This window comes from Euprymna scolopes, chromosome 35 (assembly GCF_053919585.1).
Source record: "Euprymna scolopes isolate OS-2025 chromosome 35, ASM5391958v1, whole genome shotgun sequence".
In the NCBI taxonomy this organism is placed as follows: Eukaryota; Metazoa; Mollusca; class Cephalopoda; order Sepiida; family Sepiolidae; genus Euprymna; species Euprymna scolopes.
The window spans coordinates 32,901,221-32,925,726 of record NC_136516.1 but is presented as its reverse complement, the minus strand read 5'-3'; the positions used below and the strand labels follow the sequence as shown (position 1 = coordinate 32,925,726).

The 24,506-nt window shown below is 35.7% G+C and overlaps 1 protein-coding gene across 3 annotated transcripts in view; it reads left to right on the top strand.

Moving 5' to 3' along the window:
* LOC145259797 (dmX-like protein 2) overlaps window positions 1-24,506 on the top strand; it is a 441,223-nt gene that overhangs the window by 20,542 nt on the left and 396,175 nt on the right. The window lies entirely within an intron of this gene.

Here is a 24,506-nt window from a genome sequence, read left to right as displayed (position 1 = left end):
ATTGAAACTAACCGAGAGCTCTTTTTAGTATCCCCGTTGTTCTCTTAAGTGCAATTGTTTGGATCTCTTTTGCACTTGGTTCACCAGGAATATTAGTTAGGTAGGACTTAAGGTTCTTCTTCATAAGCTCCTGAAGAATGCCTATGAACATACCTGCAAAAACGTTGTGAAAACGTTTAATGTGAGGAGGAAACCTGTCGAAAAAGAATTAATAAAAATAATTATTTGTATTGTTCAATAAATTTTCAGACGGAATAATAATGGTGACACACCGGTTTTCCGTTAGATTACCAGAGTTAAGTGATATTGAGCCTCATCCGTACTAAGATGGGTGACCATTTGAAAATACCAGGTGCTGTATGTGCCCGCCGCTTATCTCTGTATTGTTTCCAGTCGTCTTGGACTTCTTGCTACTGGAATCAAGCAGTGCTGGCTCAGGATAGAAGTGCGGTTAGAGCGTCTGCAACTCTTGCTCCATAATTACATACGCAGTTAACTTTACTGGGGGTAACCATTGTCTTTTGAGACTGAACGATAGTTATGAATAGATTTAGTAGTTGGTTTTTCATTGTTAGTAGTTTCTTTTCCAGAGAGTTAGACCACAGTCACCGAGATATAGCCGTGGTTAGACACAAGTGTGCCTATGTGTGTAACGGACTGGATTCGAACTTTGTACACTTAGGTTTTAAGTCGGCGTCATTAACCACTTAGCCACCGTTGTAGCATCTGTTAAGTATTTTCCTCTCTCTCTGTGTTTAGTTTAATTTTTAATTATTTAAATGTTGAAGTTGGGTTTTTAATTAAAGTCAAGCGAAATATTCAAAACGTAGATTCCATGAACAAAGCTTCTTTCTTAGAAGTGCACGCCTGTGGAACTCTCTTTCGTTTGCCTGTTTCCCGCCTGACTACAACCTGGATGTCTTCAAGTCCAACATAAACAAGTTCCTGATGGATCACCCCATAAGTAAGACACTTTATCAGATCTCTATTACTAACGATTACCACGATATTGTCCCATTGATTACTGTACACGCAATAACCCTTATCCCCGAGTGGCATCAGGGCCTTGATAAGTGGTGACTTCCATGTAAAATATATATATATATATATATATATATATATATATATATATAATTATTTTTTTACTATAATAATTAAATAAAAATTATATATATATATAGATTTAATTTCATTTCTAGAACTATATTATTTTATTACTTTATTATTATTGTTTTATTTTATTTTATGTTGTTATTTTATTAGTTTATTATTTTAATTTCGGCTCTGAATATTTTCGTGGGTGAAATGTATATCCATCCACGTATTTCGACAGGATTTATCGTGAGATTTCTAGCACGTATCTAACGAGGGATTTCTAGCAAACAGTGAAATAAATATCGTATTCCATGTTTTAATAAATTTCTTTGCTCTAAAACTAATGATAAAAATCCCCGAACGTTTGTTTTTGTTCATTATTTTTCCTTTATGAATGAACCGCATCGTTGTAAAACTTGTCCACGTTCTCTACGCCTACTATCGCTGTCAGCCAATGAACATCCACTTGGCCTTTTCATTCATTAATCATGAGGAGAGCTATCCAGCGTTGTCCGGGAGTCTTTTTACTTTTATATCATTATTTATTATGACATTTTGGAAGCTTAACTCGTTGTTCTAAGGGAGGTAACTCTATTTTACGTAGCAGTTTAAAAAATAAGTTTTTTCTTTTCAACTACTTTATTTAATGTAACAAATTTATTTAACATTAATTAAAAAAAAAATGCAGAAAGAAAACATTCGAGTAATTGTAAGAAAAATTTTTTTTTCAATTATTTTAATAAAAAAATTACCGCCCTTAGAACAATGAGTTAAGCTTCCGAACTTTCCATTTTTTTTAACAGGATTTAGAAAGTAAAATTTAATTATGTCATTTGCCCATTAAATTATGATTGAACCAAACTATTATAAAGTTATAACTAATTTTTGTTAACGTAATGAATTTGAAAGCCTTTAAACTGTCGAATAGAACGTTAGGCGATTGCACAGTTGTATTTTTATTGTATAGTTAACTAAAAAAAAAAAAAAAGAAAAGCAAATAACTGTTACCAAACGCAAGAAAATTTACTTTTCGACTTACCAGTATAATTTTCATTTAAAAAAACCTAAAATGTGACGATATTGTAATTTTCCTTAAACGAAACAGTCGAGTGATTGTAAAAAAAAAAAAAAAGAAAATTTTTTTTTTTTTTTTCAACTACTTATTAACAATGAGTTAAACTCCTGAATTATGATTCAGAAAGTTAATCATTATAGTGTCGTTTGGTCATTACATTATTGATTGAACCAAAATTGTTGTAAAGTTATAATTTTTGTTACAGTAATGCAGTTGCTATTGTATAGTTAACCAAATAAAATAAAATAAAAATAACTTACCAAACGCAAGAAAATTTACTTAATTTTCATGTGGGTTTACTAAGATCTATTATCTATGCATTTGTTATCGTCACTTTTACTTAGCCCAGCTCACATAACTGCCAATGTTGAGCAGACTTCGTCACAAATTTTAAGCTTAAAAGATAGTAAAATGTGAGAGAGAGGTAGAGAAATCATGCAGTGATAATGGTTGAAATCGCCCTAAACTCTAGAGCCAAAACCAAAGAGCCAGTGCTTAAAACAACGAGATATTATAAAAAGGCTGACTGGGAAGCCATCAGAGAACTAATCAGAGATGCCCCATGGAGAAATATTTTTTCTCTCTCTGCTGAACAGTGTACAAACGAGACCACTGACTGGTTCAAAACTGCAATCGAATGCGGAAATTTTATAGTAAGCCCCACTCTCCCCAATGGTTTACGTCGACTTGTGCAACTGCCATTGCTCAAAAGCAGCATGCATACCGTAGGTTTAACCGACGTAAGTCCAGTTCAAACAGACTGAAGTATATAGAAGCTAGAAGTAACGTTAAGAAAGAAATAGCGACAGCTAAGAGAGAATTTACGGAAACCACTAAAAAGCGCATCGAAGCACAAAAACTAGGAAATCAAGACTTCTGGAAAATCTACAACAGTGTAGTAAATAATGGGCAATTCCCCCACTAACCAACAATCACGAGGTTGTCTCCTCAGCAACCGACAAGGCTAATATGCTTGCCAGTCGGTTTGCCTCAAACTCCACACTGGACCCTTCCAACCACCCCCTACCTGACTTTCCTATGCGGACAGACGCCATGCTAGACGATCTGAAAACCACCCTTGCTCAGGTGCATGCTATCATAAAAAACCTTGACACTTCAAAAGCATGTGGACCCGATCTTATCCCAGCTGTGCTATTAAAAAAGTGCTCAGCCGAAGTAGCTCCAGTTCTCTCCAAACTTTACAACAAATGCCTTAATGAAGCTTGCTTTCCGGGCTGTTGGAAAACTGCTTCTATTGTACCTGTATTCAAGAATTCTGGCGAAAGGCATGACCCATCAAATTATCGCCCCATTAGCCTCCCACTTTTTGCCAAAATATTTGAGACCTTAATTAACCATGCTCTAGTCCATCACCTTACAGATGCGAAACTTCTGACTGACAAACAATATGGATTTAGACAAGCCTGTTCCACAGCAGACATCCTAACTGTAATCTCTGAATGTATATACCATTCACTGGACAAAGCAGGGGAGGGCAGAGCGGTAGCTCTAGATATATCTAAGGCTTTTGACAGGGTATGGCATGAGGGTCTCCTCAGGAAAATTAAATCATACGGTATCACTGGTAGAATACTTAACATAATTAAATCCTTCTTAGATAAGAGAAAAATCCAGGTTGTCCTCGACGGTCGTACATCTAAACACTATGATATAAATGCGGGAGTGCCCCAGGGTTCTATCCTTGGACCTCTATTGTTCCTGATATTCATAAATAACCTCCCCGACAAAATTGCCTCTGAGATGGGTATATATGCTGATGACACTACACTCTATGGCAGGCACGACAGGAAGACGAATGAACACATTTCTAAAGAAATGGCAGAAACACTAGAGGAAGACCTCCAATCTGTGGTGGAATGGGGACAAAAGTGGTTGGTCGCGTTCAATGCTGCCAAGACTAAACTAGTTTCATTCAATAATTACAAGAAACCCTCTCTACCACCTATAGCAATGGCCAACGACTCTTTATCTGAGAGTACATCTTTCAAACTCCTTGGCCTAACGTTCACAGGAAACATGAGTTGGAACAATTACATTGAAGGCATTGCCAGGGCCGCTGCAAGAAAGGTGGGCTCTCTCTACCGTACTAGACAACTACTAACACCCGAAAGTATCCTGTACCTCTATAAGGCCACCATTCGCCCATGTATGGAGTATTGCTGTCATATCTGGGCTGGTGCATCTGCTACTAGTCTCTCACTTGTTGACAAGGTTCAAAAGAGAGTCGCAAACCTGATAGGCCCTGAACTGGCATCTAAGCTTCAGCCTCTGTTCCATCAACGAAATGTTGCATCCCTCTGCCTTTTCTACAAGTATTTTAGTGGTGAATGCTCTAACGAACTGCAATCACTTGTGCCCCCACGACGTGAGCACCCTCGAAAAACCCGACAGGCTGCTAAATCCCACCCCCACACTGTAGAGATCCCTAGATGTAAAAGATCTTTTTACTCCAGTAGTTTCTTCCCCAGAACCGCTAGACTCTGGAATTCCATTCCAGGTCCCTGCTTCCCCAACAGTACTGACATGCAGAAGTTCAAGTGTCACGTGAACCGACATCTTGCTGCCCAAATCCCTACATAGTACCCCAGTAATTGTTGCCCCTGATAGTAGCCCCCTACACCAAAGTGGCAATGTGCCTTGTTTGGGGTGAAAATGTAATTAAAAAAAAAAAAAAAATGTCTGAGGGTGGTTGCCGATCGGATTAGGGTAAGTTTTTATTTTTATTTTTTAAGACGATAAAGCTCCAACCTTTGTCTCATCACCGAAACATGACCTGTGTCTGTTTTACAAGTATTTTAATGGCAAGTGCTCTGACGAACTCCACGCACTAGTACTTGTTTGGGATGAAATGACAAAAAAAGGAGGGTGGGGGAATTAAAAGTAAAAACTCCCGAGCAACGCTGATTAAATACAGTTAGCATAAAATATAAGATAGCGAAATGAACTTTATTTTATTTATTTTGCTCTTTTTCTTTTATGAAAATTATTAGTCAGATGCAATCATACAAAAATTCATAAACAATACTCGTGCAATTTAGGTTGGGACATTTTTTTTTTTTTTTTTTTTCAATTTTGAAGACTTGCAGTTAGAAGAAGGGGAGACAATTCAAGAAGTTTATAATTTTTAATGATTATTTTGATTTAGTATGGAAACAAGTGTTGTGAGTTTATCAGAGACCATTCCATTAAGGTACTTGTAAAACAGACACCAGGATGCAATATTGTGGTGATGGGACAGAGGCTAGAGCTTGTTTGATAATGCATGACCTATCAGATTTGAGACTCTTCTTTGGACCGTGCCTAAGACGAAAATACTAGCCCACTCAACATTCTCCAGAGTCTTCGCTGTGGGGAAGAGCAATCCAGAGTATAGTTGCATTGGTCACATTAAACTCTATGCATAATTTCTGTACTTTATCGGTCAGTTTTTCATCAACAGGAGTTTAAAATGGAGTTTAAAATTATTAGATTGGAGACTTTTTGAACCCTGTCTAAAACTTGTTGTCATCACAGAACTGACTTTGTTGAATTTTTTTTTTTTTCTCCAGCAACTACTGCATTTGTTTGCTTCATTGGATGACTTTAGTCTGCATATTGTATCTTGTACTCTTCTCAATATCTATCCCCCCCCCTCCACGCACACATCCTCTGATATAGACAAAACTTATGGTTCGATCAATAAGTTATCACATGTTAAAGCAACCATCAAACCGCGTGTGGTTATAATATTATTTTTAATTATTGGAATCCTTTGAGAAAAGTAATTTGTGTATCATTTATTTATTTGCGGACTGTCATCCTCATCTTCAGACGTAGTAGTAGTTGTTATTGTTTCACCACGTTTCGGCCAACTTATCCTCTGGCCTTCTTCAGGTGATTAACCGCGACAGGATAGGAATGCGGAGTCTCGTAACTGCATCCCCAGTAATTACCGACTTCCATAGTAGTTACTATCTCACCACGTTTTGGCCAACTAATTCTCTGGCTTGCTTTGGGTAGGATTGAAACCGCTATCTTCAGACAATTCTCACCTGGAACCGTAGAGACTCAACACCTCTATCCACTATGCCAAGGTTGGATTTTTTTGTCTTATAAATCTAAGTTTTCGTTCTTAACTGGTCTTCCATTGTCATGTCTGTACTGAATGGTATTATAGTAAATAAATACGTGTGCATGTGATTTTTTTTTTTTTTTTTTGACACTTATACTATATACAAGAGAACTTTAAATTATAATCTTTTTATGTTTTTTTTTTTTATAAGGTGGTCACCACTTATCAAGGCCCGGAAGCCACTCATGGATAAGGGTTATTGTAAGTACAGTACGTTAGTGTGGATATTTTAGAGTGCTTACTTAAGGGGGCGGTTCATCAGGAATTTGTTTACGTTGGACTTGAAGACATCCAAGTTGTAGTCAGGAGGGAAGCAAGCAGACGGAACAGAGTTCCACAGGCGTTCACTTCTAAGAAAGAAGCTTTGTTCATGGAATCTACATTTCGATTTAGGCATAGATAAAGAGTGGGGAAAGTTTTTGACAGTGGATTCAGCTAGACTGGTGTTTTTTGTAAAAGATTGGCAAGGGGGGGGGGACCAGAGATTGGAGTTCAGACGAGCACCTGCCATGGAAATAATGATAAAACAAGGATAGGTTTGCAACGTCTCTTCTGTGGGAGAGAGGTTGCAGGGAAGCGAAAAGGGCATCCCCCACTAAGCCACGAAGTCTATTTTGTATTTGGAAATCTCTCAAAACAAGGCATGAAGCCACTTGATCTAAAGAGCTTAAATATGCTTAAAGATTAAAAACTAGCCAATGATAAGTGTTAAATGAATAGATTTAGACCCAGGAAACAGCAATTCGTCCCCCTTTTATCAAAAACATCGTTTATGGAATGTGAGGACTAGAAGATAAAATATGGGAAGTAAGTTAAGAGGAGAATAGAAAGTAAACCCAGGGTCCACTTTCTATTCTCCTCTTTATTACAAAGCTAAAACAGATGGAAAGATAAAAGGCATACGCACATGTGAACAAATAATTAAACAATTATAATTATACGGTCGTGAACAGCATAATATTTATTATTATTAATGAATGCTGTAACAAACATAAATGGTGATCCAAAATAATTTAACAATTATGCGAGCCTGTTCTACTGTGATACTGCTGTTCTTAGTTTCCTGCTGCCACATATTTTTTCTGAAGATGAGATATTCCTTGAAAATTTAGAGGATTTAACACCACAATGCAATCCTAGTTAGACGTTATCTTGGTAAATAAATATTTTATAATAAGAAATTGTGATTTTTCAATATTTTATGATAGGAAATTATTGTGATTTTTCAATATTTTATTGATAGGAAATTGTGATTTTTTTTCAATATTTTATGATAGGAAATTATTGTGATTTTTCAATATTTTATGATAGGAAATAGGAAATTATTGCGATTTTTTTTTTTTTTTTTTTTTTTTTTTTTTTTTTTTTTTCCATATTTTAAAAGTAAGAAATTGATTTTCCAATATTGTCATTTACATTGCCTTATAATCAGGTGTTTCTTCTACAAGACTGCATTATCAGACGCTTCAAATACAACTCTGCTTACATACTACGCACAATAAGTCGGGGAAACTATAATAACTTATCTATATAAATAAAACTATTATAACTTATCTATATAAATAAAACTCAACGTCTGTGTGTCTGTCTACACTTGAATAGGCTCCGATATGGTTTACTGTTATACTGAACCGACCATCATACAATGATAGAAGTATCATGGAGCAAAAATGAGTATGATAAAGTCACCTCTCACCAACGGGGACAGGGGTGTCGGGGCACCACTATGCAAGCTCACACAGTTTCATGTAGAGTTACCAAGTTTGGCAGGATAACCCACGATGGGGTGGGGGTAGGTTTTGACAGGTTACACCACTCACCCTCACCAACGGAGTGGGGGCCCCAGGGGTGTCGCTTATAAGTAGGAACCCTATGCATGCTCACAACATTTGATGTAGAGCTACTGAACTTGCCATGATAATCGCACTATGGGAAGGGGGGTAGGGGTTACATCGCTCACTCATACTAACAGAGGTCGGGCTCTATGGTGGTCACTTATAATGGGGAACTCTAATTAGTGTTCATACGTTTGTGTCAATAGATTCTCACTACTGCCCCCTAATGTTCGTTTGAGGGGATGGCTTTGGTTTTGATATCCCAAATGTTTGAAGCGATCTCTTTACATCTGCATCTCCTTTTCATAACCTTTCAAACTTTCATAAATCAAAGTTCATTTTTTGAAGACTTTTTTTTTTTTTTTTTAACCCATTCAACAACAGGTACTTCTGCTGGTAAATACTACATATAGTAAGAGATGATTGTGATTAAGGGTCAGATTTAAAAGGGGCATCCTAAATGGGGATTTGTGTAACAAGATATTTACATGCGATTCAAATTTCCCCCATGTTGATACAATTAAAGGAGCAGGGAAGGAATTTGAAGGAAAGAAGTTAATAGTTCTGGCATCTGGGAACCTTTAGACAGAAGGAATGGTATTTTGCTAGTTTGGGGTTATGTTCCGGTTGTGCAAGTGCAGTTTTATAAAAAGCGTTGAGATCTTAAAGTCAAGCTTAAATTAAAAAAAAATTTAAAAAACAGCCTCGAGGTGTTAAGGGCAGGCTTTAAAAAGAAGCTACAAGGTCTTACGGCCAAGCTTAAAAAAAAAAAGCCTTGTTGTTTTAAGGGCAAACTTTAAAAGAAAGCACCGATATCTTAAGGTCAAGCTTAAAAAAAAGTGTTGAGGTCTTAAACTTAAAAATATGTGTTTATTCATTTCATTATATAACGAGTTTTTAATGGAAATTTATTTTGATTTTATGTTTATCTCTATGCATAATAAAATGGGCGCAATTTTTCCTCTTTGCAAAAAAGTTTGTTTGCAACTGCGAATGTCATCTATAAATTCAGTATGGCAAGGTTTGCGCAACTTGTCATTCACTTTTTTTATTGAACAATACTACATTAATTCATAGGAACGTCATATTCCAGATTACGACATGTTTAATGGTGGGAGAATGATCTTCACCCACTAACTGTTTTCTCCTCATGCTACTCTTAACATAACCGGGAATTCCTCTGCATTAGGAACAGCTTCTGATAAGACACCGTCAGTTTTCAGTTTTTCTTCCTGTACATTTCAGTTTAGTCCTTTCTACAACACTTATTGAAATAGTTTTGGCAAATAGCAAACAGAATCCTGAACAGAAGCGTGTGCTCCATCCCAACTATTATCAATGGACCTGAGGTAATCTCGTCAGCATCAGACAAAGCCAAACTCTTTGTCAAGAACTTTGCAGCAAATTCTACCCTTTGCGACCAAGACCGCCAACCCCCAATATTTCCTCCTGTATCAGAAAACACGCTATGTGATATACGTATATCTGTACGTGATGTTGCGAAGCTAATCAAAAACCTTGATTCGAGTAAAGCAACTGGCCCTGATGGTATTCCAATTATAGTACTCAAAAAACTTCAACCTGAATTAGCGCCCATACTTACAAAACTGTTTAAACGTTGTCTTAAGGAGAATAGTTTCCCATCTCCCTGGAAAACCTCATCAGTATGCCCTGTATTTAAGAATTCAGGTGATCGCTCATCCCCCTCTCAGTACAGGCCAATAAGTCTCCTGTGCGTCATGAGTAAGTTGCTAGAATCTGTGTTAAATACAGAAGTAATCAAACATCTCAACAAAAATAACCTTCTTAGTGACACTCAATATGGTTTCCGTTCTGCTAGATCTACAGCAGATGTCATTACAGTTATATCGCATAGGATTAGCAAATCTCTCGACGGTGGCAATCTTTCTAGAGCAATTGCTCTTGACATATCTAAAGCCTTTGATAGGGTATGGCATAAAGGTTTACTTCATAAGATCGCTAGCTATGGTATAGCTGGAAAAGTCTTCTCAATTATTAAATCATTTCTTTCTGATAGGTTCATAAGAGTAGTAGTTGAGGGGCAAAAATCAGAAGCTCACAGTATTAATGCCGGTGTCCCTCAGGGATCCATCCTGGGCCCAACTCTTTTCCTGATCTACATTAATGATCTTCCAAATCATATCCTTACATCATTTGTAGACATTTATGCTGACGACACTACCATTTATGGTACCACATCTAAGACAGTAAACGAGCAAGTTCTCTCCAATTCTCTCTCCTCTGATCTTGAGCACGTAGTACAATGGGGAAAGGAGTGGCTGGTTACTTTTAATGCATCTAAAACCAAGCTTCTCTCTTTACATCATCAACATTCTAATCCACATTTGTCATCAATTGAAATGAATGGCTCTCGTCTTCAGGAGGCCTCAAGTTTTGACAAGCTTCTGGGCTTGACCATTACTCCTGATCTTAAATGGAACACGTATATCAAATCTGTTGCCAAGGCCGCTGGAAAAATGGTGGGATCTTTCTATCGATCCAGTAGATATCTCACTGCTGATGCTATTCTCTACCTATATAAGAGCCAGGTACGTCCAAGGATGGAATACTGTTGCCACATCTGGGCAGGAGCTGCTAGAAAGGACTTGTCCTGCCTTGATAGAGTTCAAAATAGACTTCGTAGCCTCGTAGGAGATGTCCTTTTCTCCTCCTTGCAACCTCTATCTCACAGAAGAGATGTTGCGAGTTTGTCTCTGATGTATCGTTATTTTCATGGAAAGTGTTCAACTGAGCTTCAATCTTTGGTCCCCCCTCGCCAAACTTTCACAAGAAACACTCGTCTAGCTGTAAACACTATCAATAATTTCCCCCACTCTTTATCTGTGGCTAAACCTAAACGTAGATTCCATGAACAAAGCTTCTTTCTTAGAACTGCACGCCTGTGGAATTGTCTTCCGTTTTCCTGCTTTCCGGCTGACTACAATATGGTTGTGTTCAAGTCTAAAGTAAATAAGTTCTTGATGAGCCGTTCCATATAAGTTATTAAATTTACCAAATTTTCATTACTAATGATTACTATATTGACCAATTTCTACTGTACACTCTTTAACCCTTATCCTTGAGTGGCCTCTGGGCCTTGATAATGTGGTGATGCCTTTGTAAAAAAAAAAAAAAAAAAAAAAAAAAAAAAACGACCTCCCCTTATTAAGTTACAGTTACTTCTGATTGGCTGTTAGAATATGATTTCTTGAAATTAGCTTTTATTGAAATACGTGATTTCCAACCGGATAGACACCACTTTCAAGAACAATACAACATTATTTTATTTCCTGTTACAAAAAATGTTCAATTGCTTCTAAGAATATAGAAAACACTGATCTGCATCTACATTTTTATAATTTCTTTAAAAACTAATTCCATTAATTTTAATGATTTTTATAGTTGCATCCGTTTGCTTTCCGTATTTGCCGCTCATAGTTGCACATTTTAATACTTGCTTGTTCCCCTCCCGATGTTACGAAAAGGGTTTCTGAATTAACGTTCATTCAAGGCTTTTTTTATATATATCTATTATACAGGGTGGGGCAGATTTGGAATATCAATTAAAACAAAAAAGCGAGTTGCTCTGCCTCATTTTGTATACATAAAAAATGAGAATGTGTGGGTGTAAGAACACTTCTCAACCTATATACTCAATGAATTTTTTTAACTAGACTTGAAATTTGCTATATAGGGTATTTAGACATGTGGAAAAATTTTAAGATGGGTTGCTAAAGGGTTAAAATGAAACATTGGTATGAAGGGGTTCATCGGATTTGTTAACTGTTAAAACAAAAAAGCGAGTTGCTCTGCCTCATTTTGTATACATAAAAAATGAGAATGTGTGGGTGTAAGAACACTTCTCAACCTATATACTCAATGAATTTTTTTAACTAGACTTGAAATTTGCTATATAGGGTATTTAGACATGTGGAAAAATTTTAAGATGGGTTGCTAAAGGGTTAAAATGAAACATTGGTATGAAGGGGTTCATCGGATTTGTTAACTGTTAAAACAAAAAAGCGAGTTGCTCTGCCTCATTTTGTATACATAAAAAATGAGAATGTGTGGGTGTAAGAACACTTCTCAACCTATATACTCAATGAATTTTTTTAACTAGACTTGAAATTTGCTATATAGGGTATTTAGACATGTGGAAAAATTTTAAGATGGGTTGCTAAAGGGTTAAAATGAAACATTGGTATGAAGGGGTTCATCGGATTTGTTAACTGTTAAAACAAAAAAGCGAGTTGCTCTGCCTCATTTTGTATACATAAAAAATGAGAATGTGTGGGTGTAAGAACACTTCTCAACCTATATACTCAATGAATTTTTTTAACTAGACTTGAAATTTGCTATATAGGGTATTTAGACATGTGGAAAAATTTTAAGATGGGTTGCTAAAGGGTTAAAATGAAACATTGGTATGAAGGGGTTCATCGGATTTGTTAACTGTTAAAACAAAAAAGCGAGTTGCTCTGCCTCATTTTGTATACATAAAAAATGAGAATGTGTGGGTGTAAGAACACTTCTCAACCTATATACTCAATGAATTTTTTTAACTAGACTTGAAATTTGCTATATAGGGTATTTAGACATGTGGAAAAATTTTAAGATGGGTTGCTAAAGGGTTAAAATGAAACATTGGTATGAAGGGGTTCATCGGATTTGTTAACTGTTTCATGAATGTGCATGCATGAATAGTTCACATGGCCAATTTTTCAATATTTGTCGTTCGAAGGATCGAGCTTGAAAACAATACTGATCTTGTGAGGATCTGCCTGGATGTTTGGAGCAAAAAAAAAAAAAAAGTGGTAGTAAGCATTAGTAAAAGAAAGCGCAAGAAAACCCGACATCTTACTGCTCCGCTACAATGTGGGAGGAAGTGAAAAGCATTCAAATTTAGCGATTAAAAAGTTGACTTGCAGGAATTGAAAGTTAAGTAAATGAGTTTATGCAGACGCAGAAATGAACATCTGGCTGCAGACCAGTTAAGCTTCCCGCTTTCTGCCATTTTATTTATTTCCCCACAATGTTTGGGAAAACCAGCCCCCCACAAAAGGAGTTCTAGCAGTGTCCAAATGAACGGCAACTGTCTGATATGAAGGCCCACCCCCCCACCACATTGATCAAAGCTAATTGCCTTTCACGACATCCCTGACAGGAAAGCCAGGTGGTTTACTTTGCTTTGATTAGTTTCGCTTTATTTATACGAAAAAGACTAACAAACATGCGAAAGGACAGAATAGAGGGAATTTTTTAAAAGTCGATCAAAATAAATGTAGCGACGACGTCCGTTTGCGAATCGTAGATATTATAATCTAGGGAGTATAAGGAAACTTGTAAATAAATGTAACGTCGTCGAGAACCCTGGCAAAAAAAGCCTTTTGTGGACATACAAAAACGTTTTGCCTTTTATATATATAAACTAGCGAGTGGTACCCGACGTTGCCCGGGTGTTTGGAGGTGTGTGTGGTTTTGGGTAAATCAAAACTCCGGGGGGGGGGGGGTTAAATTAAAAAAAAGTGTTTTGGTAGGAAAGTATGAGGATTGAACCCGAACCCTTGAGGCAAAGTTGGAAATTAAAGTGTGACAAAAAAAAAAAAAAAGTGCGACGTTAACAATTGGATCACCGCGAAATACTAACGGCAACATGTTTGAATTTATTTAACTATTTAGAATTGGCAGGTGCACATTTTAATGACTTAATGAGGTCAACTTTGACTGTGGGGTAGTATTTCATTTACTGTGGGAACACTTTTTTATTTTCCCCAAGATGTTGGGGTGGGGAACCATCTCCCCATAAAAAGGAGATTGTCCAAATTGAATAGCAATTGTCTGATGTAAGGAAAATATTTCCACATTGATCAAATCTGATTGCTTTTGCGTTCGGACATTTCCGGTGATCGCGACCGGAAAAATACTGCCAGAATTAGTGTCACTTTTATTATACGAAAAAGCCTAATCCACATGCGGCAAGCGAAAAATGTTGAATATTTATCTTCCCAAAGTCGAGCAAATTAAATAGACAGGCGACCTTCGTTAACTCGTAGATATTATGATTTATATGTGATATAAAAAGTTTTAAGAAGTTGTGAGCTGACCGACCGCTTCTCAGACATACACAAAAAGCATACATACATACACACATACACACATTTTCGCTTTTATATATATAGATGCCCATAGAAAAGATCGACCTAGTAGTGCAACAGACAGACAAAGAAATATAAGATATCGTTTTGTTTACTAGTTTAACCGATTTATTAATTCTGATTTTCTTTTAATGAACTTCAGACTTTTCTTTTGTGTTATTATGACAGGTTATAAAGTACTTTTTGAAAAACAATTTTTATGGACTTCAGTTTCAAAAATGTCATTATTGTATAAAAAAATATTTATGTCGGATATATTAAGTTTGGTGTGGGATGATCAAGATCAGGCCAAACTAATCTGAAAATATTGTGCGTAAATAGGTCAGAATTTCCCTCGTCTCCTTCCCAAAAGGCCACCCTTTGAAGTAGATGTAGAGCAGTTGAGATAGCAGGGTCAGTTAACAGGGGAAGGCCAGTAAAGCATGGGAGGAAGAGATAAAGATGGACTTCCAAGAAAGAGGGATAAATAAATACCTGGCCAGAGATCAGTTAGTTTGAAAATCAATCTTTTAAAGTTGTCCAACACATGTTATGTTGAACCGATGATGAGGAGTATATCGATTTATTTAAAGATGACAGATAAATGTTAGTTTCCAAACGAATCAATCGAGCATTAAAAAAAAAAAGCAAGATTAAAATTTATTTACATTCAAACAATAACCCCCTCCCCCTTCAAAAAAAAAAATTGCACACTTTAGTTTTAGTTTTGAAAATTCTATTATTGTATAAAAATATTTAAATCTGATACATGTTGAGTTTGGTGTATGATTAAGATCAGGCCAAACTGAGCTGAGTGTCATATGTAAAAGGATCAGAAATCTCACTTTGAGTGAACCTTAATATAGAGTGGCCGCCCCAGGAATGAAATTCACAATTGTTTCTGCATTTCAACCATATTCAGTCTGTTTAACTTGTCCTGGAAGTTTTATTAAAAACAAGAACCCAAGTTTACCCAGCTGGGCAAACTTGAGTCCTTATACTGGAAAAATATCCAGTAAATAAAATGTTGTTTAGTAAATCGTTATTTTTTTTATTTATTATTTTTTTTTTTTTTTTGCATTTCCATACACCAAACATGGATATAAATATCACTAAAACATCCACTGGGTCATAAGCTTCATTTCGGTACCTGACTTGCCTGGGTGGATTGCTTGTAGGCTGAGATAAACCATGTCACAGACACACACAAGAAAAATTTATAATAAGATATCAATTATTTGAGGATAAAAATTACTACCAGATCAGTAGTAGAAACTCGCCATGAAGCAAGTGAACAACAGATGTTGTATTTGAGAGAAACAGCTTACCTTATAGGCTTGTATATACTAATGTTTATTAGCTGTTTTCTTTTCGGATAAAGTTAATGTCAAGAGAAAGATAAAGCGCCTTCCTAGAGCTTTCCTCGTCTAAGTTTTATAGAATGGGGCTTTTTTTGGGGGGGGGTATTTCATAGCATATCTCTTTTAAACTTTATATAGTCATGTTTGGAGGGTATTTCGTCTTATAGATAATATTGGGTCATCAGGAGAGAATACGCATCATTTTGGGGCCTCCCTCTCATTGTTTCTGCATTTCAACCATATTCAGTCTGTTTAACTTGTCCTGAAAGTTTTATTAAAAATATCAATTATTTGTAATTAATGTCAAAGTTTTGCCCCTATAATTGCAATACTGATCAAACACATTTACGATTAAAAAAATAAATAAATAGAATATACAATTGCAAAAAAGATTTTAAGAAAATTTAAAAAGATTTAAGCTCTTAGTATTCCGGTGTACACACCAAGTTTCTTCAATGTTTTTGGTAAAAGTTCAAGTGCTAGTTCTATAGATGAGAACTGATGTAAAAATGGTTTCAGAGAAGTCGCATTTCACCTTGGTAGGAAGATTTTACGTCCAGATTGCTTGAGATGACCATATTGTACAGGGCTGTACATTGCGAGTGATTTTTCAAAGTGGTGACTAGAAATAATGAAACGCTCATCTTTTTGCGATTGTATTTCTTTCACTGACAATCTTCCAAAGCTGACTACTGAGTGAAAAATATCTTTTCAACTTTTTTTTTTTTTAAATAAAATGAACAAAGTTAAATTATTTAAACAATAAAAGTTTAATAGAACAATGTACTCTTTTTTTAACGAAGGCTGTTTAAAAAAAATGTCTGAAGAAATTAGAATGTTTATACCTTCAAGTATCAACATAAAATTTGTTGTATATTTAGAATCACACTTATTTAAAAAAGAAAAAAAAAACAGAAAAATCTTTATGATGTATATACTCGCAACAGAACCAAGATGTCATATTCTAAAAATCATGTGGGTTTGGCTAGTAACTTTTCTATTTGGCTAGTAAACGAAAATATTTAGTTGTCAAAGGTCAACTAAAAATAAATTTGTCTGTATAGCCCTGTTGTAGTCAGCTGGGAAACAGTCCTGTTGTATTGTATCTCACGAATGAAAACTTTGAAGGAAGAAACTTTTTTTCATGGAAGTAAATTTTAAATTAGCATCAGTCAAAATAGTGGGGCAGGTTATCTCAATATTCCATAAGAATCTTTCATTGGCACAAATGACGTTCAGAACATAGATTTTAAGAAAAGAACGTTAGCCATCAGAAAATTCAAGATGGCTGCAGACAAATTTCAATTTTGGTGTGTGATCAGCAAGTGAAAGATTGTTTCAACAATCTGCCCCACTAAAAACTCGATTTGTCTCTTCTCCCAAATAAGAACATAACTATTTGTTTTCCTTTGTGTTATATACGTGTGTTCCAATATTAGTGTTATATATTAATAAGCAACTGCTTATCAAGGCCTCAAATGCTATTTAAGGATAAAGGTTAATGATATGGTCTGTTAGCAATGAACCACACCTTTCAGAGGACTGAAACGATAAGTTAAATGGTCAAAATTTGATTACTGAGCTTGGGGTTAGACTTAAAACTGAAACTGCCCCGCAGTATTGTATTTTACTGATCGGCTCTTGGAAAGAAACTTTGTTCATGGAAATTTTCTTTACTCTTAGGTACACAGAGGAAGAAAGAAAAATTCTTTCTAGTGATTGACTTTTACCATGAATATTTTACAGAGAACTGAAAATTTGGTACTCACTCGAGCACCTACCATGAAAATAGAGTAAAAAAAAAGTTAGCATTGTCTTTTCTGCGGGAAAAGTGTTTGCAGTGGAGAGAAAAACCCATCCTTTGATTTGTGCAAATAGTTCGCTCTTTGCAATTTTCTGTTGCAACTTTACTGTCAATGTGTAAACTCGCCCCCCCCCCCTGCCAATCTTTCACAAAAATCACTCTAATCAAAAATACTATCGATAAATTCTCCTACTCTCTATTGGAGCCTAAACCTAAGTGGATTCCATCAACAAAACTTTTTTCTTAGAACTGCCTATCTGTGGAATTCGGTTCCACTGGTCTGCTTTCCAGCTGACTACAATATTGTCGTTTTCAAGTCCAACGTAAGCAAGTTCTTATTTAACTGTCCTCGCAAATAGTCTGATTATACCAAATTTCCACCATGAACGATTACTACACTACTAGCCCAATGACTATAATACACATTATCATCGAGTGGCTTCTGGACCTTGATATGTGGTAACCCCTTTGTAAAAAAAAGAAAGAAAAAAACTTTAAGTATATGCTTTAAGGGATTTCAATAAGACAAAAAAATAAATGCGGCAATAGAAGAAATTCCTCAGAACTTTTGGCAAATCGTCAGTTTTCATGTGCGAAAAAATTATTTGCACATGAACTCTGCCCCTAGCCATTGTGTACTCGATTGATAATTAGAAACTAGATACCTAGTTTTTTATTGTAAATTTATGATTATTAATATAAATAAAATAATTAAAATAAACACAGAATATCCCAAAACAAAGGAAAAGTTTTATTTAATCTGTAAAAAATAATTTTTTTTTTTTTTTTTTTATGTATCAATTTTTCCGTCACATAAAATATGGGGAAGTAGGGCACAGATAGGATTTTGACCCATTCTTATGTTGTCAGTCTTGTTTTTGTCAGATGTGAAGAAATTTCGTATTTTGAATCCAGAAATACACTTGTGTTTCTGGATTAATGGTTGAAAAAGATTTATGAAAGAATTTGTCAATTTATGGGACAGTTAAGACTAGTGACCTGAGGAAGTTGGATTTTGAATGAAATCAGTTGTAACATGTATGCACATATGTAGCCAATATTTGTAGTAGTAAAGAAAATTGTACAATAATATAGCTCTACTTGGTATTGAGTACTATTTTATAGACACTGGAATTTCATTGGATTAACATCTAGGAAATCGCAGTATAAATATATATATAAAACGAAAAAATAATTACAATTAAGTTTACAATTATTTTTTCTTGTACCCATTTGTGAATTATTTCAGAGAATTCTGTCTTTTGGATAACGTCGAAATATCTACTAGAAACGGGGGATGCCTAAGGTTATTTTTTTTTTTTTTTACATCTAAATACTCCACTTTCATCAACTTTTTTGGATTTTACTGTCCTTGGATCTTACACTCTTCACTCGAACATCCATTCATATAAAATCATTTATCATTTTTTTTCCCATTCCCTCTGCTTCACTTTTTTTTAACTTTTAGCAATGGCTCACTTGCAATTTCATTAAATTGCAGTTACTTTGTAAGCAAAATCTGATTCCACAGTTTGCTAATTCCTCCCCTCTGATGAGAAGGAAAGTATTTCTTTCGAAACTCGGCAGATTAAGGACAATCCACTTTTTTTTTCTTTTTTTTTTTCTTTTGTTTTTTTAAATTAAGTATGTTTTTAACTCTTGCAAAGGTGTTTAACATATTTTATTCATCCTTTGTTCTTTTATATATATTCATTAACTCCTATCCTCGAGTAAGTGATTTTCAAGTAGAAAATTTTTTTTTATATATATATGAAAATTTTTTTTTTTCTACTTGGAAGTCATCACTTATCAAGGCCCAAAGCTTACTCGAGGATAGGGGTTAATGAATGTAAGGTGATAGTGTCATAATTGTTAATGGTGTAATTTGGGTAAAATTTGATTATTTATGGGGACGGCTCAACAAAAACTTGTTTACATTGGATTTGAAGACTACCATATTGTATTCAACTGGGAAGCATGTCAGTGAAATAGTTTTCCACAGGCAGGCAGTTTTAGGAAAGAAGCTTTGTTCATGGAATCTGCGTTTAGATTTAGGCACAGTGAAAGAGTGGGGGGAATTGTATTTAGTGGTTGTAGCTAGTCGAGTGTGTTTTGTGAAGGTTCGGCAAAGGGGGGGCATAGGCAGGAGTTCAGTCGAACACTTGTCATGAAAATAACGATAGAGCAGAGACAAGCTTACAACATTTCTTCTGAATGAAAGAGGTTGCAGGGAAAAGAAAAGAACATTACTTACTAGGTTTCGAAGCCGGTTTTGAACTCTATCAAGACTGAATAGGGCATGCCAAGCAGCTCCTACCCAGATGTAGCAACAGTACTCCATTTTAGGGTGTACCTGGCTCTTCTACAGATCGAGGGTTGCATTGGCAGTGAGATACCTACTGGAGCGGAAGAATGAACCAATCATTTTTCCAACAATCTTGGCAACAGATTTGATGTATGTGTCTTTCGTTTTCCTGCTTTCCAGCTGACTGCAATATGGTTGTCTTCAAGTCTAACGTAAACAAGTTCTTGATGAGCCGTTCCACTTGTTAACAAATTGGCAGAATTTCCATTACTAACGATTACTATATTGTCCAATTGTCTACTGTACACTCTTAGCCCTTATCCTCAAGTGGCCTCTTGGCCTTGATAAGTGGTGATGCCTATGTAAAAAAAAAAAAAAAAAAAAAAAAAATTCCATTTCAGATCAGGAGTGGAGGTCAGTCTTAGAAACTTGTCAAGACATTGTGCTTCCCCAAGACAAGAACCATTCACTTCAATTGGGGCGTGATGGGAGTCAGAGCGATTATGATGAAAGGAGAGAAGCTTGGTTTTCAATCCATTAAAATTAACTAGCAACCTTTTTTCTTATTTCACAATTTTCTCAACATCAGAAGAGAGAGAATCAGAAATATCTTGGTTATTGCTGGTCCTTGAAGTGTTGCCATAGATTGTGGTGTCATCTGCATAAATGTCTACGAATGATCTAAGAATGTGATTTTGGGAGATCATTGATGAAAATCAGGTTGGGCTCAGAATGGAACATTGAAGGATGCCAGTTATGAGTTTTTGATTTCTTCCCATCAATTACTACTCTTATAAGCCTATCAGAGAGAAAGCATTTAATAATTGAGAGGACATTTTCAGCTATTCCATAGCTGGTAATCTTTTTTTTTTTTTTTTTAATTCAATTTTCACCCTAAACAATGCACAGTGCCACTTTGAAGTAGTGGGCTACTATCGTGGACATAAGTTGCTGGGGCTTTATGAAGGGAGATGAGTAGCAAGATGTCTGTTCACATTACACTTGAACTTCTGCATGTCAGTACAGTTGGGAAAGCAGAATCCCAGAAGGGAGTTCCAAAGTCTAGCAGTTCTGAGGAAGAAACTATTGGAGTAGAAGGCTTTCTTACACCTAGGGATCTCTACTGTGAAGGGGTGGGATTTAGCTGCTTGTCGGGTTTGTCAGGGGTATTTATGTCGAGGGGGAACAAGTGCTTGTAATTCGTCAAAGCATTCATCATTAAAGTACTTGTGGAACAGGCAAAGGGATGCAACATTTCATCGATGGGACAGAGGCTGAAGACTAGTTGACAGTTCAAGACCTATCAGGTTAGCGACCCTCTTTTGAACCCTGTTCAGGAGTTGGAGGCAAGTAGCAGATGCACCAGCACAAACGTGACAACAATATTCCATGCATGGGCGAATGGTGGAAGTACAGGATACTTTCAGGTGCGAGTAGCTTTCTAGCACAGTAGAGAGAGCCCACCTTCTTTGCAGCAGCCTTGGCAATGCTCTCTACATATCTATTCCAGTTCATGTTTCCTGTGAACGTTAGGCCGAGGAATTTGAAGGAAGTACTTTCAGGTAATGTGTTTTTGGCCATTACTATTAATGGTATAGAAGGTTTCTTGTCATTATTGAAGGAAACAAGCTTAGTCTTGGCAGCATTGAATGTGACCACCCATTTTTGTCCCCATTCCACTACAGATTGGTAGCAGTTATTTTTTTTTATTAACTATACAATAACAATGCAATTGCGCAATCACCTAACTTTCTATTTGACAGTTTAAAGGCTTTCAAATTCCGATTAGAGACTAATGGCAGATATACCAGCCTAGATGTGTCAACAATACTCTATGCATGAGCGAACTGTGGCCTTTGTAGAGATACAGGATACTCTCGGGTACGAGTATCTTTTTAGCATAGTAGAGAGAGCTAATCTTTCTCGTAGCAGCTTTAGCAATTGCCTCAATGTATTTGTTCCAATTCATGTGGTCTGTGAATGTTAACCCTAGGAGCTTGAGGAAAGTGCTTTCAGGCAGTGTATCATTAGCCATGGCAATCAGAGGTTGAGAAGGTTTCTTGTAATTATTAAAGGAAATAAGCTTAATCTGGGCAGCATTGAATTTTACCAACCAGTTACAGCCCAATTCCACTACAGACTGGAGATCTTCTAGAGTTTTAGCAATTTCCTTCTATATGTGTTCATTCGTTTTACCCTTGTGTCTGTTAAAGAGTGTGGTGTCATAAGCAAATATCCCCATCTCAGAGAAAATTTTATCAGGGAGGTCACTTATGAATATCAGGAATAATAAAAGTCCAAAGATTGACCACTGTGGCGCACTCGCATTTATAGCATATTTTGATGTACAGAGGTCAAGGACAACCTGGAGTTTTCTCTTCTCTAAGAAGAATTTGATTATGTTGAGTATACGTCCAGCAATACCATACTATTTGATTTTCATGAAGACCATCGTGCCAAACCCTGTCAAATACCTTAGATATATCTAGGGCTACTGACCTAGCTTCATCTGCCTTGTCCAGTGCTTAGTATATATGTTCGGAGATTACAGTTAGGATATCTGCGGTAAAATGGGCTTGTCTAAATCCATACTATCGATCGGATAAAAATTTATTGTCTTTAAGATGGCAGACTAGTGCTTGATTGATTAAGGACTCAAAGATTTTGGCAAAGAGAGGGAGGAGGCTAATGGGATGATAATTGAATGGAAGGAATTTATCATGCGAACAATTCAAGCATGCGCATTCATGAAATAGTTAATAAACAGATAAAAATCCAATAACCCCATGTAACAATTTTTCGATTTTGACCCCTGAGCAGTCCTTTTTTCTAGATGAAAACCGATTAAAGTTTTCTACATGTCTGAATATCCTATATACCAAATTTCAAGTCTATAAATCAAAAAAAATTTGAGTATATAGATTGAGAATTGTCCTTTCACAGACACACATTCTCATATATATATATATATATATGAGCAAACAGTTAATAAAACATGTTAAAAAACACTTTGAAATGATTTAAAAACATATTTAATCTGAAAAGGAAACACTAGATAAATGGATAGTCCTTAATCTGCGGAGTTTCGAAGAAATACTTTCCTTCTCATCAGAGGGTAGGAATTAGCACAATGCGGGATCGGATTTTGCAAGCAAAAGTATTTGATGAAACAAGTAAGTCAAAGATCTTACTTGAAAACAAAAAAAGTGAAGCAGGGAATATGGTAAAATAAAAGGTGATTACACACGAATGGATAGTCTGGTGGAAGATATAAATATATGTTTTATTTTTTATTACCGTTTTATCTGTTTGGCTACATATGTTTCAGATGTTGGACCATGTTTACGGTTCAACAGCCTCGTCAGGCCTTACAGAAGTGGTTGTTAGTATTTTAGAAGCCCTAGAAGCTTCTAAAACAATTCTTCCTAATACTAACAACCACTTCTGTAAGGCCTGACGAGGCTGTTAGACTGTAAACATGATCCAACATCTGAAACATGTAGCCAAACAGATAAAACGGTAATAAAAAAATAAACCCATATTTGCTCTGGAATAGTATTGAGCACTCTCTTCAGGTTTTTACTAATTACCAGTTTTACCATATATATATATATATATATATATATATATAAAATGCACGTTTTAGAGTTTTAAAACTCAACATGGCAGATTCTACCAAGATTCAAAACCAGGGTCACAGTGGCTGTAGTTTAGCACTCTTTTCCCTGGCCACAAAATCTCGCTGATGGCGAAAGGAGAATATATCGTACATAAATGTTCTTTTGTTTGTGTATCTAAAACTAAAAAAAAATTCTGTTAACAGGGTTTCTTTCCAAGAACTTCCCATCAGTAAAACACATTACTATGGAACTGCTTCTCTGCTGCCTACAACATGGTCGTCTTCAAGTATTATATTAAAAAATACTTTCCAAGTTTAATTGCTTTATTAAACCATAGAACAGGTAACATGCAGTATCGCGACAGAGCACAAACAGGTCAGTTTTATTTGTTTACTAGCAGGGCCAGTGCCCTGTCACTGTCTGCGAGAGGCGGAGGAGAAATAAAAAATGATCTAACTTTAAAATAATAACTATTAGCGCATCACTTCTAAGAAAAAAAAAATTTGAAAAGGAATCCTTTTTTTTATTTTTTTATTTCCATTTCCAGGCAATGCCAGGCCACTGGTTCTGCTAGTATGAAATAAGCAGTAGGGGTGATTCCAATATTTTTTCCGATTCTGATACAACTACCTATTCCAATTCTTTATAAATCTCTAAATATTTAACTATAGAGTTGTTTCTTTTCCCCTTGATTATCGTAGAAACACGTTAAATGTGCAGATATTTTCCTAAACGTAAAAATACACTTGTAGGGGATGACCTATCGATTTTAGTTTTACCGGTGGCTTAAAATCAATAAATATGATTTTACCATTGCTACAAGCAGTGGAAGATCTTGCTTAAAACAAAATTAAAAAACAAAAAAAAAACAAAAGAATCGTTTTTGCATCGGAAAATAAACACAAATTTTTATGACTCCAATACCAATTCTGATACCCCTAAATGTCGTTTTTTCTGATTCTGATTAATAGTCCGAACATTAAATTAAAACAGAGTGTAAACAGGTCATAGTTTAGTTGTTTCAATTTGTTTACTGGCAGAGCCTGTGTTCTGTCCGTACCTGGGGTTGGGGGTTGGGGTATAAAAAATGAATTAACTTTTAAAGAATTACTAACGTATCACTT